The sequence below is a fragment of the Astatotilapia calliptera genome, chromosome 3 (assembly GCF_964374335.1).
Source record: "Astatotilapia calliptera chromosome 3, fAstCal68.1, whole genome shotgun sequence".
In the NCBI taxonomy this organism is placed as follows: domain Eukaryota; kingdom Metazoa; phylum Chordata; class Actinopteri; order Cichliformes; family Cichlidae; genus Astatotilapia; species Astatotilapia calliptera.
Window position 1 is genome coordinate 7,145,842 of NC_137424.1, and position 12,984 is coordinate 7,158,825.

At 45.0% G+C, this 12,984-nt stretch overlaps 1 long non-coding RNA gene across 1 annotated transcript; it reads right to left on the minus strand.

The window, feature by feature from the left end:
• Positions 1 to 850: 850 nt before the first annotated feature.
• LOC145424576 (uncharacterized) lies at positions 851 to 9,084 on the minus strand. Its single transcript, XR_013905656.1, has 2 exons — positions 6,518 to 9,084; positions 851 to 1,425 (listed from the first exon to the last, which is right to left on the minus strand). It is a non-coding gene; the product is annotated as an uncharacterized LOC145424576 (long non-coding RNA).
• Between the last annotated feature and the right edge of the window lie 3,900 nt (positions 9,085 to 12,984).

Below are 12,984 nucleotides of genomic sequence, written 5' to 3' on the forward strand. Positions count from 1 at the left end.
AGCTGATCAATGAACTGACATCTATCAGTCGTTTCATGAGATGAAGTCATCAGCAGACATTTGTTCTGACTGTGTGATGAATGTCAGAACGTCAGGGCTCTGCTTTAGTCACTGCTTGATGATCATTGGCTCATTGTTGAATCCAGGGCCCAGTCTGACCTCTGACCTTTGCTGCAGGTCTTCTGTGTTATCTCCACTTTCATGTCTGATCTTCTGCTGTATCGTCCAAAATAAACATCTGGATCATTTCCAACACTTCAGCAGATCTTTAGTTTGGGCAGTGCAGCACAGAATAACACATATTGTACTATACTGCCCACTTCCTGATCTTATTGGATCTGTGTGTGAGGTTGGTGAAGGAAACACATGTTTACTGAGTGAGTCGCTGCCATTAGGAACTAGTTTTTATATCACAGCCTGGAAATCACACAGGACCATTTCTGCAAGTGAAAAGTCGTCATTGGAGGAAAATCATTGTGTAGTTTGTGCGACTGAAGACTTGTCCCAACTACATGTGCTGCTGACCCTTGACCTTTTCTTTAGGTGCACAGAGGAGTCTGTGGGAACATCCAGAACTGAGGCATCTTGTGTACAAACGTGTTCAGACCAGATGTCAAATGATGTCAGATGTCATCCGTGAATGGATGCAACTGTGGATCGTTCCAATAAAATGAGGCAGTTTTGTAAGTACAAGCCCACTACAACCCATCATCAACATTTTAAATTACATTATACATCTTCACTGATATAAAGCACCACTATTTTAACCTGATTCACTTTTTCCACCCTAACAGTTCATTCCTCAAATCAAACAAGATATTTGACCCTAAAAAAATGCATCAACAAATAATTTTGTAATAAAATATTTATTCTTCAACTTTTACAAGTGAAATCAAACAAGTGTGTTTAAGAGTGAAACCAGAGTGGAAGCTGCTCATATAGAGTCCAACCCAGGCTAAAGTAAGCTGAGTAGAGCAGCACCATCAAAGTGTCGGCTCTCTGAACACGGTGCAAGATCGCCATCTGCAGGACAAAACTAGTTTTTCTCGCCCTCCTCGTCAACATCAAGATGATGTCATCGTACAGCAACTGATTCCCTGTCCGTCTGGAACAAAGCATTTACATTAAAAAAGACATTTACAGAAAATACAAACACCAACAACACATCTCATCATCACATGATATTTTATTATTTATTATATTATATATTTTTATTGTACCATCAACATCAACAAATACCAGCATATTTTCTTTGAGATTGAGTAGAGTGGACCTTTCCCTTGGTTCACTTCCTGCTCGCAGCATCAGCTGACCTCTGACTTCCTGGTTAAGGTCTCTCAGCGTTGACTGGAATATCAAATCGGACTCACACCATGTTCTTGTAATGTGGTCATGTCTGTCAGCTGTTTGAAGAGCATCTCTGGCCTAAACACAATAGGAAGAACAACAACACGGCTAAAAAAAAACAACACATTTCCATATTAGATGAAGGGCGCCGTAACTGGAAATGGTAACATTCATCTGATGCTGCTTTGGATTTATCTTCTGTTTTAGACCAACTTTGATCACTTCGAGCCATCTTAAGTCCGTTTGTTCTAACTTCTCACTAACGTCTCGTATGATTTCAGATCCCTGCTGTTCCCCAGCTGCCCTGTAGGTTTGTGCTTTGACCTCCAGAGGGCGACAAATCAGCACAGACAGAGAGCTCCATTCAAACTTTGCTGCCATCAGGAATAATTCTTCAAATATAATCATCAGTGTTTGAGCAGTTATGATATCAGGGACAATCTAGACATGTGTGACAATACTGAACATGTCACATGACACACCTCAAACATCATGTGATCCACTCTCAGTCTGCACTTTCATTCATGACTTCAACAGGTTGAAATGAGCTTTGAAGAAACATTCAGTGAAATAAATCTTTCATGGATTCATGTGAGCAGCAGATGAACTTTACAAAGAATCAGTGGATTTATCTTCTGTTTTAGATCAACTTTGATCACTTCGAGCCATCTTAAGTCCGTTTGTTCTTCTCACTCACTAACGTCTCATATGATTTCAGATCCCTGCTGTTCCCCAGCTGCCCTGTAGGTGGCCTCAGTGTGTCTCACACCATTTACAGATGATTACAGGTCGTTTACAGTTCAAACAGGTCCAACATAAGAAATATGCAGAAAATATCCTGCTATAACAGTTTGGGTCAAAGTGCAGATGTTCCAGATGTTCTGAGTCTGTCTGTGTTTCATGTTAACATGTAGATGTTGGACCAAAGTGAAGCTTTTTGATGTGACAGCAGGAATGTGAAGTGTAACTCTGAGCTGTAGGAAATGAAACTAAACGGACTTTTTCTCCTTTATTTATAGGAAAGTGTAGGAGAGCAACCAATGAACAAGCGTTACTGTAACAGGAAACATCAGAGGACCTTTATGTTCATCATCATCACTGTTTCCTTGTTCTGTCACAAACACACAACACTTCCTGCTCTCTCTCTGATGGATCTGATTGGCTGTTTCATTCACAGGAGGTCAGGGCGTCACACAAACAGCTTTAACTGCACAACGACACACTTTAAATCATCTGCAGACAAACCTGTGTGTTTGATTTATGAAGAAATAATAAAGACGTGTGTACAGCTGTCCATGAAGCAGCTTCTCACACAAACTCTGACACTTCAGCCACTTTAATTCCTGCAAAGCTGCGTAATAAAGAGCTGTGACTGCTATGAGCTGCTGATGATGACTGCATGAAGCTCTCAGCTGAAGCTTCTTTCATTTATTTTAATGTTAATGTCGCCTTTTTAAGTCTGTGTGAGGATTTTAATGACACACATTAAAGGAGCTTCTTTGATTAGAACCAAATTCATGTTGATTTTCAGCCTGAAATGATAAAAACTTTAATAATTCTGTTTATAATCATCAACCTGGAGACTAATGAAAAGTATAATAGTGAAAAAAAGCCTTTATTATTTGAGTAATGCCTGAATCTGCTCAGAGACGGAGACAACACAGAGGTGTTGATGACAGTTTGACATTAACTGAATTAAAAACAAAGTGCTCTTATTGTGAAAATCTGCCTCCTACTTCTTTAAATCATTTTTATGTATTTTTTAACCTCACAGTGAAACATTGAGGCATTAATCTGACACAGTTTGATCAGCAGCTGTGTTTTCACTGACGTTTCACTTTGATTTGTTCAGACTGAGCAGAGAGGATCGGTTCTCTGTGTGCGCACTGCTGAGAAACACAAGCTCATTTCTGCTGTTTCATGAAAAGTGTTATGGAGGAACAAGAAGTTCAGCCTCTAAACTCTCAGCGTGAGGACTGAGTGAAGAGTTTCAGAGGAGAGAGTTTTGGCTCACAGCTTTTAGTGTCTACACAAAGAGACGATTACGCACTTGATCTGAGAACATCTCCACCTCCTACAAACAAACTCTCCTACGAGCAGCTGTCACAACCACAACAGGCAGAAGACTGGATTTCTTCAGGTCAGATTTCATGCAGTTTGCATAAATTGTGTGTCACAGACTTTGTAGTTCACATTTGTGTGACTCGTTTAAATCTTCTCCTCCTGAAAGTGAAACTCTTACAAACACATCAGGCCACAACCTGCTGCAGGTTAATGATTGATCTGAAGGCAGCTGACCTTTGAGCAGGAACTTGTGAGTCTTTTATTGTGTTTAGCACTGCCAAGTGCTGGCCTCTGCTTCCACCATCACATTTACACTGGTAGGTTCAGCACTGCTGCCTGCTTCAGACTGAATCCAGCAGCACAAAGACACAAGTTAATAAAATCAGCATCTATTCCTTTATCACTGCTTTGTTACAGAGGAGAACAACGCTCCAGTAACGCGTAATCCCATTATTTTTTTGAAGTAACGAGTAAAGTAAGGGATTACTATTGCAAAAACAGTAATTAGATTACCGTTACTTTCCCGTAGGAACGCTGCGTTACTGCGTTACTAAAACCGTGATTTTTTTGCGAGAATGTCTCATGACAGTGACGTAAGCGAGTGCGCCGTTAGTGACAACAGCTGTGTGCAGATCAACAGTGGATCACATATCGAGTGCAGAGAGAGTATGAGCGTGCAGCGTTTAAAGCGTGGAAGTACTGACCTTACTTTGAGTTTGATTCCATAAAAAGTGACAAAAACATTAGTGTCCGCTGTGCGTGGGAAGAAAACTTCTTTTTACAGCGAAAAAACCCCTAAACTTCCAAACAAGCACCGAGTAGCTACGACGTAATGGGAAACTCACAGAGAAACTCGCGGATTCTTCCACTGACCGCGGCACACCTGCACCAGGGTAAACCTCCGCCTACCCAACTCCTGCTTTACAGGTGAAAATAGAGCAACAGGACCGCTGAGTCTTTGACTTTATTTATTTTCTGCTGTGTTTTACTTGCATCTATTTGAAAGACTGAGTGTAAACACACAAAATATTTTATTTTATGTGCTGGAATGTGCAGAAAATAGGTTTAAATGTTAAACTAATTTCTTCCAGTCAGAGAATGTTGCAGATAATTAAATGTTTGCTCGATGCATAAAGTTAAAAGATTAAAACTAATAAAACAAGTTTTAAAAAGAGACTTTTCCATTTGATTACATTTTGTATGATGGATTATGCAGAAAAAGTAGAATTGGGCTGAAAGATCTATCGCTTTATCACCTCTTCAGGTTGGAAATCGGGTTTTTAAAAAGTAACTAAGTAATTAATTACTTTTGAAAATAAGTAATCAGTAAAGTAACGGGATTACTTTTTTTGGGAAGTAATTAGTTACTGATTACTGTTTTCAAGTAACTTGCCCAACACTGGACAGAGTGTTGGCTTCATCACCGACACACGTCACCACATCAGGAAACAGCTGGTTCAGTGAGTATTTAAGGTTCACTGCAGACAAACTGGAGAAAAACGAATCACATGAAACATTTGTTACTGGTTTCTGACCTCGTCGTAGAGACTCACATACCTGTGTTCTGCTATCAGTGTGATCACATGTGCTGGTACAGTTTGCCAGGTTGACCCATGTAACCTCCACTATCCTGTAGACGTGGAATATGTTTCACATATGGATCGCTTCATTACTCGACTATGACTGTGTGCTTCACAGGTGCTTACTGAAGTGCTGCTTTACACAAAAGCAGACAGTAAAAATAAGAACTGCAGGTCCAGACCACAGGTTTATGTGTTGATAATGATGATGTGCAGTCACTCATTGTCACAGGATACTTCCTGCAATGATGCTACGGGTCATGCAGTTCTGCAGAGGTGGAGGAAACAGATGCTTTTCCTAACAGAGACACTTTAACGACTTAAAGAATCTAACTGACACACAAACCTCAGTTTGTCTGACATTCATGAGAGTAAATGCTCCTGAATGTTCTGTTAGTTCACTGGATGATTGCTTCTGTTTACCTGACTTCAAATGTAAAGATCCCTGAGACAAACTCTCAGTTTCAGGCCACACGAGTTCAGCGGCGACACGATCGCACAACCAGCCGCGACATTAAAGGCTGACGCGCTCACTACCTTTGGTTACAGCTCTCAGCTCACACGACATACACAAAAATAATGACGCTGGATGCTTCTGTGTCCTCAGAAACACCAGATCGCTGTTCACGAGAAAAGGATGGAAACAGAGTGAGACATCGCTCCCGGCGGACACACAAACACTGTGCTAAGGTTTGTTTCAAAACTGAGCTCCTGGGTTGTGTAGCTGCTGAGCGAGCAGGTGGCACACAAAGACGCGCTGTCAGGAATCATTACATCGAGACTGACAGGACGTCACTGGTACATAAACACTGATCTGTGGTTTACTGACAATGTTCTCAACAACAGACGCACAATCCTGGTTTTGTCTGATTATTTGTGTTGTACGGCTTCGTTAGTCTGACGTGATATTAAGACGAGCTTTTAGGGATGTCAGCAGAAGGATTTCACGTGCTGAGGTCATATTTATAAATCAACCTGAACAGCTAATACTTTACCTCTTTATTTTATAACACATATGAACACGTTATAGTAGATTTGTGCAATGTGTGTTTCACGTCTTTATGGGCGTATAGATCTGTAAACAGGCTGATGGGTGTGTGTCTGTTTATTGTAGCGGTGCAGAAATGTTAAAAATGATGATAATAACAACACTTCTCACATCAGGCTACAACACAAACCTCCTGATAGCTGCAAACAGCAAAACCCCCAACGACAGGCACACAAAGAGCGAGCAGGGACCCACCCTGACAGCATGTGAGCCTCCTACTACGACTCACTGTGGAGCAACACAACACCAGGAGACGGAGGATACGAGAGAGGATACAACTGCTGTGGGGGAGCAGCCACACACTCCACAGGAGACGATGGGGTGAGAGTTCGGATGGTTCGGTGCTCCTAACATCATGTGGACGCTCGTCTGCACATAAACAAAGCTCACCTAACCCCACCTCCTTTCTCTTTTTGCAGGGTGGGGTGCTCCATCCTTACACACTTTGCACCACGTGGCTCTCCATCTATTCGTTTACCTTCTTGGGTCTCTTCCTCCTCTGTCCCAGCCCATTGAGGCGATCGCTGGGGTCCAGCCTGTAGTGGGAGTGGCTGTCCTCGCTCATCCTGTCCCCGTCCACTCCGGGTTATTCCTTCCTTCTTTCTGTCCTCTGAATCGAGCTGACCTCTCTCCTCTCTGGTCCTCGCTCTCTGAGCCGGCGGAGCATGAGAGAGAGGAGTGGTTGGGGAGAGGGAGGGGAGACGAGCGAGGGAGGGAGGGAGCACAATGGTGTTGCCATGGCAGCAGCTGCCACCAGTGTTTATCTGGAAACGTCGCTGGCAAACCAGAATAGTTGCCACACGTTGCCACACTCGCACACTCGGCAGCCACACGTTTGTGTGCGACCTGCCCGTGGCTTCCTCGTTACAGACACACCGAGAGGAAACGCTCAGACACAAAGGCCGAACATGAACGAACACTCGTGTGTGGGAGGAACAGGGCACAGACTCCACGCCGTCATTAAAGATGGCGTGTGTGCTAAACGGAGCTGTGCGCTGATCGATCAGTCAAGTGAAAAAAACAAAGGAAGCTGTCTGGATGGAGTTTGCTGCTCCCACTAATCAAAGAGATGCATCACAGCTGGAGCTGATTGATGCACGAGCCACCGTTTGCACCACCGAATCCACGCTTGTGTTTCCTTTCTGCACCATGTTGTTAACACTGACCCCACACGGTGTTCATGAGCTAAAGAAATCAGGATGATTTCACGGACTCGTCTGCACAAAGCATTTTGTAGGTTACAGCATGAAACGACTGTAATCTCCACATTTACACTCACAGTTTCTGTTTTACTCTCAAACTGATCAATAACAGCTTTCCTGTGTAACAAACACACAAAATAAAACAACTGTACCACCAATCAAACACAAGGAAAATAAATGATATTGTGAGTTCAGCAGTGGGTCTGTGACCGGTGTGTAAGAGGACGATAGATGAGTGGGTGTTTGTAGAAACAACCTTTGTGATTTAAATGTGAGACAGCAAAGCGTCAGACAGAAGCCTGAGCTGAATATTTCCTGTGATATGAAGTCACCGTGTTTGGGTCGGTCAGTCGACTACTACTCAGTGAGTGTCCCACACACACACAGACCCACACAGACACACACAGATCTTAATGATGGCCTCAGGCTTTGAGCTCCCACTAACAGCAGGTCATAGCAGCATCTCATTAATAGTGATGAAAAATGCAGCTACAGCTGCTTTTCCACTACTGGAAGTTAATCAGGTCAAAGCTGGAGCTTCACCCTGTTCAGACTGAACCATGTGAGCCGGCCTCGCTCCACAGAGGACGCCTCCAGGACAAGCGTGGGCTCCATCGAGGCCCACAGCTGCTGTGACATCGTGGACGTGTTCTTCAGCTTGTTTTTCAAACAATCTCAGCAAACGTGCCAAAATCATGTTCAGTGAGACTCTGTGGCACACAATCCAAAAACAAAGAAGGCTAAAGGACATGCTCTGTGTGACCCACAGTCGTGGCTCAAATGTGGGACTGTGGCCTGGTGTGACCTGAACACTGTGGGAACCTGAGGGGCAAATCTGAGGATTTCATTTGGCTTTTTCATTAGAGATAAGATGGATTATGTGAATGAAAAGGCAACACACACACACACGTAGGGTAGCTGTAGCCCGACTGGCTCATCTGCTAATCAGAGGGTTGCTGGTTCGATACCTGGGATCCAAAGTGCAAACTCTTGGGGAACGAGTCTACTTTGTGTGCATCTGAGGTTGAAGCGGAGCTGGTTTCAATAAACTGCTAGTTTCCCTTTCATACTCCTGAAGGACGTTCCTCACAAAGAGCGAGGCAGCAAGTCTGTGCAGGTCCTCAGAGTTTCATCTCTCACCCAGTTCCAAGCCCAGTTTGTGTCCCAGATACATGCCACTGATGGCCAGGAAGTGACATCACTGGATCAGTTATGAGAGCGAACCCTTCAAGACTCAAACCTGCCTGGCAACGAGGGAAACGGCTACACAGGAAGTCCAGTGACGGGGTGCAGATGTTCCATCACCGGGATGTCATCGCTTGTTGTGTTTGCGTCACGGGACTTTCAGGTTGTGTTGCTGTAACAGCCCCACCCACACCGAGGTGGTGCTCAACTGTAACTGAGAGACAGAGTCGAGTAGAGCTGAGGCAGTTATGTTCTACTGGAAAAGAGGTGACTGTGGCTCAGGACGTCAGTCGGTAGTTCGATCCCCGGCTGCTCCAGTCTGCGTGCCAAAGTCACCTTGGGCGGGATACTGGCCCCTGTTGCTGCCAGTGCTTTTATTAGATGCTCAGGAACTGGTTTAGTGCTTAGGGAGGGTAGAAGAGTGCTGTATAAGAACCAGTGCATTTACCATTTACCATTACTCTGGTTGCCAGTTTGCTACGGTCACCGGCGGTTTGTACAGAGGACACAGACCTGTATGTGAACAGATAGGGAGAGTGTTTAACTCCAGAGGAAAAGTTGGTTTAAGGTGCTGCATGTTCCACATGTGCACTGCACATCTGCAGCTAGTAGCTGAGGAGTGGTGTCCACGCACGCCTCTGTCCTCCACAGGGGCTGAGATCCAGCTCTTTGGGCCCTCACAACCCCAACATCGCTCTCACACACAGCACCTGCTCCGGTCAGCTGATTAGACAGCTCATTGTGTGTGTGCGAGGTGAATTAAGGTTATTATAAAGGACATACAGATATCATGTCTCATGTGGGAGAGCAGCCAGCAGCTGCAGGAGGTGAGCATCCAACGACATGATGAACCCAAAGACTCCAGCTCAGCCAAACTACAGTTACAGATTACAGTTACACTCCTAACTGTTCCTGCAGTATTTAAGAAAGACGTCAGTGATTCAGACCAAAACTGCTCTGCTAACTTCACATTTACTAAACATTAATGTTCCCAACACAGATTTACATGAGAATGACAGGACATCATAGCCCCCCCTGCCCCCCCTGATATTACATCACTTCAATCCCAAACAGAAGGAAAGGAAAGATCAAATCTGTCTTGAACCTCTGCTTCAAAGTTACAGGAACACTGGAGTCACTCTCACTGTCAGAGACCTCAGTGTGTTGGAAGCTGCTAGAAGAAGCAGATGGGGGAGAGGAAGAGGAGGGCCACGGTGCTGATCTGAGGAAGTCTTCTGATCAAACCACAGCAGACCAACAAGCCCGACGTCGTTCTGATCCAACATGAAGGCTTCCATCTGTCTATTCTGTCACATCGCACACGTCTCAAGTCATCCTGTTCAACCCATCACAACATAATAGTAACAATAAAACAAAGGCAGTGGAGCGTTCACCACGAGCTTCTACAAAAGTGCACGTTCATTTTAATAAAACTGTTTTTACAGCAGTGTGCGAACATTAATATGTTGTAACCAAACGTTTGTTACACCAGCTGCACTGAACCTGTGGAGACTGGAAGTTATTTGCTGCTGGTTTGTTCAGACCTGTTACTGCACACCTTGCATAGTTTGCATAGTTTCCTTCACTGCATGCAAAGAGACGAGGCGGGTGGAAACCTGCGACCCTGAACACATCACCAGTCCATCACAGTCAAACACTCACGGCTGTAATCTATTTCAAATCAAAGTGTTTGCACGGTGAGAAGAAGCTGGCGTCGCTGGGGGAGCGTGCGCCCGGCTGCACTTAAACACAATCTTCATTGGTGCTGTGAAACATCCACGTCTCACTTCATCTGCAAAGAAACCTGATGCATCGCTTTGGAAATATTTGAAATCCCTCATTTGTCACTATGCACGACGAGTCGACCGGCTGACCAACCTCAGGTTATGCAGCGAGTGCTGAGAAGCAGCTAAATGGCTGCAGTGACTTTATTCCCTGAGTGGGTGTGTGTGCATGAAAGCCAAAGGGGGGCTGTGTAAGAGACAAGGGGAGTCTCTGTTGTGCTCACAAAGAGGAAACCAAGATCTGGATTTTATGGCCGAAAGAAGAAAACATCTTTTCAAAGTTTCCCAGGCCCACTGTGGAGACGCCCACAGCTCCCAGTGACACTGACCCACACTGACACCACCTCCATTCCTCACTGTGATAGGCCGGGAGGAGAAGATCCACACACACGGGGTCAGCTTCCAGCAGGGGCCACGATTATGCACAGAAGGAAGACGGGACACGGCCGGTCCTTCAACCATCGTATGGATGTAAGAGCCTAACACAGGTAACACAGGTCACAGCAGCAGAGCTGGTAGCAGCTTTGTGCGCTTGTAGAAAACTCAGCGGTACTGCAGAGGTTGTGTACTTTACCAGGGAAACGTATGTATTTTGTGTGTGGTTGAAGATTTCCAGGTTGTGTGTTCTCCTGTTTTATTCAGTTTATCAGAAGTCAGCAACTAAAATGTAAAAGCAGCTAAAAAGAAAAGACAATGATAGCATTGTGTGCACAGTGTGTTACAGAGCTGTTGGTGGCAGTCCAATCCAATCCAATCTTATTTATAAAGCACTTTAAAATAGCCAGCACAGGAACAAAGTGCTGCACGGAAAATAAGTTAAAACAATAGAACAACAGAAAACAGCAAAATAAATAAATAAAACACATAAAACATCAAATGAAAACAAAACAAGATAAAACAGCATCGAATCACCTAAAAACAACTGAAATAAAAACCAACATCTCACGTGGTGTCAAAGTTCAGGGTAAAGAGGCGGGTTTTCAAGACTTAAAAACAGGTAAAGAAGAGGCCTGTCTGATCTCCAAAGGAAGCTCGCTCCACAGTTTGCAGCTGCTACAGCAAAAGCAGGATCTCCTCTAAGTTTACGCCCAGTCCTGGGTACATGCAGGAGCAGCTGATCAGCTGGCCTGTATGAGGCTGTCGCAGCTCAGAGAGATGAGATGGGGCGAGGCCATGGAGAGCTTTAAAAGTAAATAAAAGAATTTTAAAATGAATCCTAAAAGAAATGGGCAGCCAGTGACGTGAAGCTAAAACAGGGGAAATGTGCTCAAACTTTCGAGTGCCAGTTAAAAGACGAGCTGCAGCATTTTGACTAATATATGATGCGCTGACCCCAACATGAAGGTCATCACAGTAATGCAGCCGAGTGCTGACAAAGGCCTGGATCACTGTCTCAAAGTGCTGCCGTGAAAGAATTGGCTTTGTTTTTGCAGCTGCCTGAGCTGAAAGAAGCTAGATTTGACCACTGCCTTGATTTGACCACTGCAGGTAGAATGAAATGCCAGCATGTTGTTCACACTTCTTACCCGAGCTGTTCTCCAGCGCATCCGTGAGTGTGGCTGTGAACAGAGGAAGCACTCGAGCAGAAAGTGCTCGTGTGAATGAGTTCAGAGTAGAGCAGCTCGATGTGGGAACAACTCGTGGCGTTCATTTAGAGAACGAATATGTTCATGGTTACTGTATCTCCTCAGCCGAGCCGCCCTTCGTGCCCCTCCCACAGCCACATGCTCCGTCAGCTGGCCGTCTGCCTGGCAGAGAGGGAGGGGGGCGTCTGGCCTAGTGCCAGGCTCTCTCAATATTTTATGAGAGGGAGGGAGGAGGTGCAGCGGGTTGGTTGGGGGTTAAGAGACTAGCTACACTGAACTACGACGGGGAAACAATTATCCTCCCTGCTGAATTTATAAGTTTGCTCACTTACAGAGAAATGAACAGTCTCTGATTTTTACCTGAGTTTAGAAACATCGAACAAAAAACATATCAGTTATGAACAGATCTGCATGTCCCTGAATGAAGTGTGTGATCCTCTACAACCCTGGATCCCACAGACTGGCTGTGGGACTCTCAGCATACAGATGCAAAGGGCGTCAGCATGAAGCTCGGTGACTGTGGGTGCAGCAGTTCTGACCATGATGTGATCTGTCAGCCTCATGGGCGGAGGATGATCATAGGAAAGGTGCTGGATGGGCCCAAACTCACACAGGAGGAGCTGGTTAATGGTGAGAAGGCAGGTGGATGACAGTCACCACATACTGGTAACACTGGTAGAGGATTGAACTACTGCAGCACCCACGCGGTTTAGCATGTACAAGCCCGTCTGAGGTTTGACCGTCTGGATGATTGGCTGAAGGCTGAGAAATGCTGAGTGTGACACACCAACATCCCCACAGTCAAACACACAGTGGTGGCCGTGGATGGGTGCAAACAAAGCAGTGGCTGAAGAAGAAGTGGGCTAGCCAGCCTCCAGAGCCTCCTTTACTAAATCTGTGGAAGCAGCTGTAAAGAGGAGTGGGCCAAAATCCCTCCGGACATGTCGGCACTTTTTGATCAGTTCAGATTCTGGGAGATGCTCTGATATAAAACATGTATAGACCAGAAACGAACAGAAACATCCGTTATTGTCCTGATTGGGGAAATCCCGGTGCTCCAGCAGCAGAGTGACGGGCAGGAGCAAAGCCTCACACAAATAAGAACTACGAGACTTACAGTAACAATAAGAGTTGTACAACATGTAACAGCAGCAGAGTGACGGGCAGGAGCAAAGCCTCACACAAATA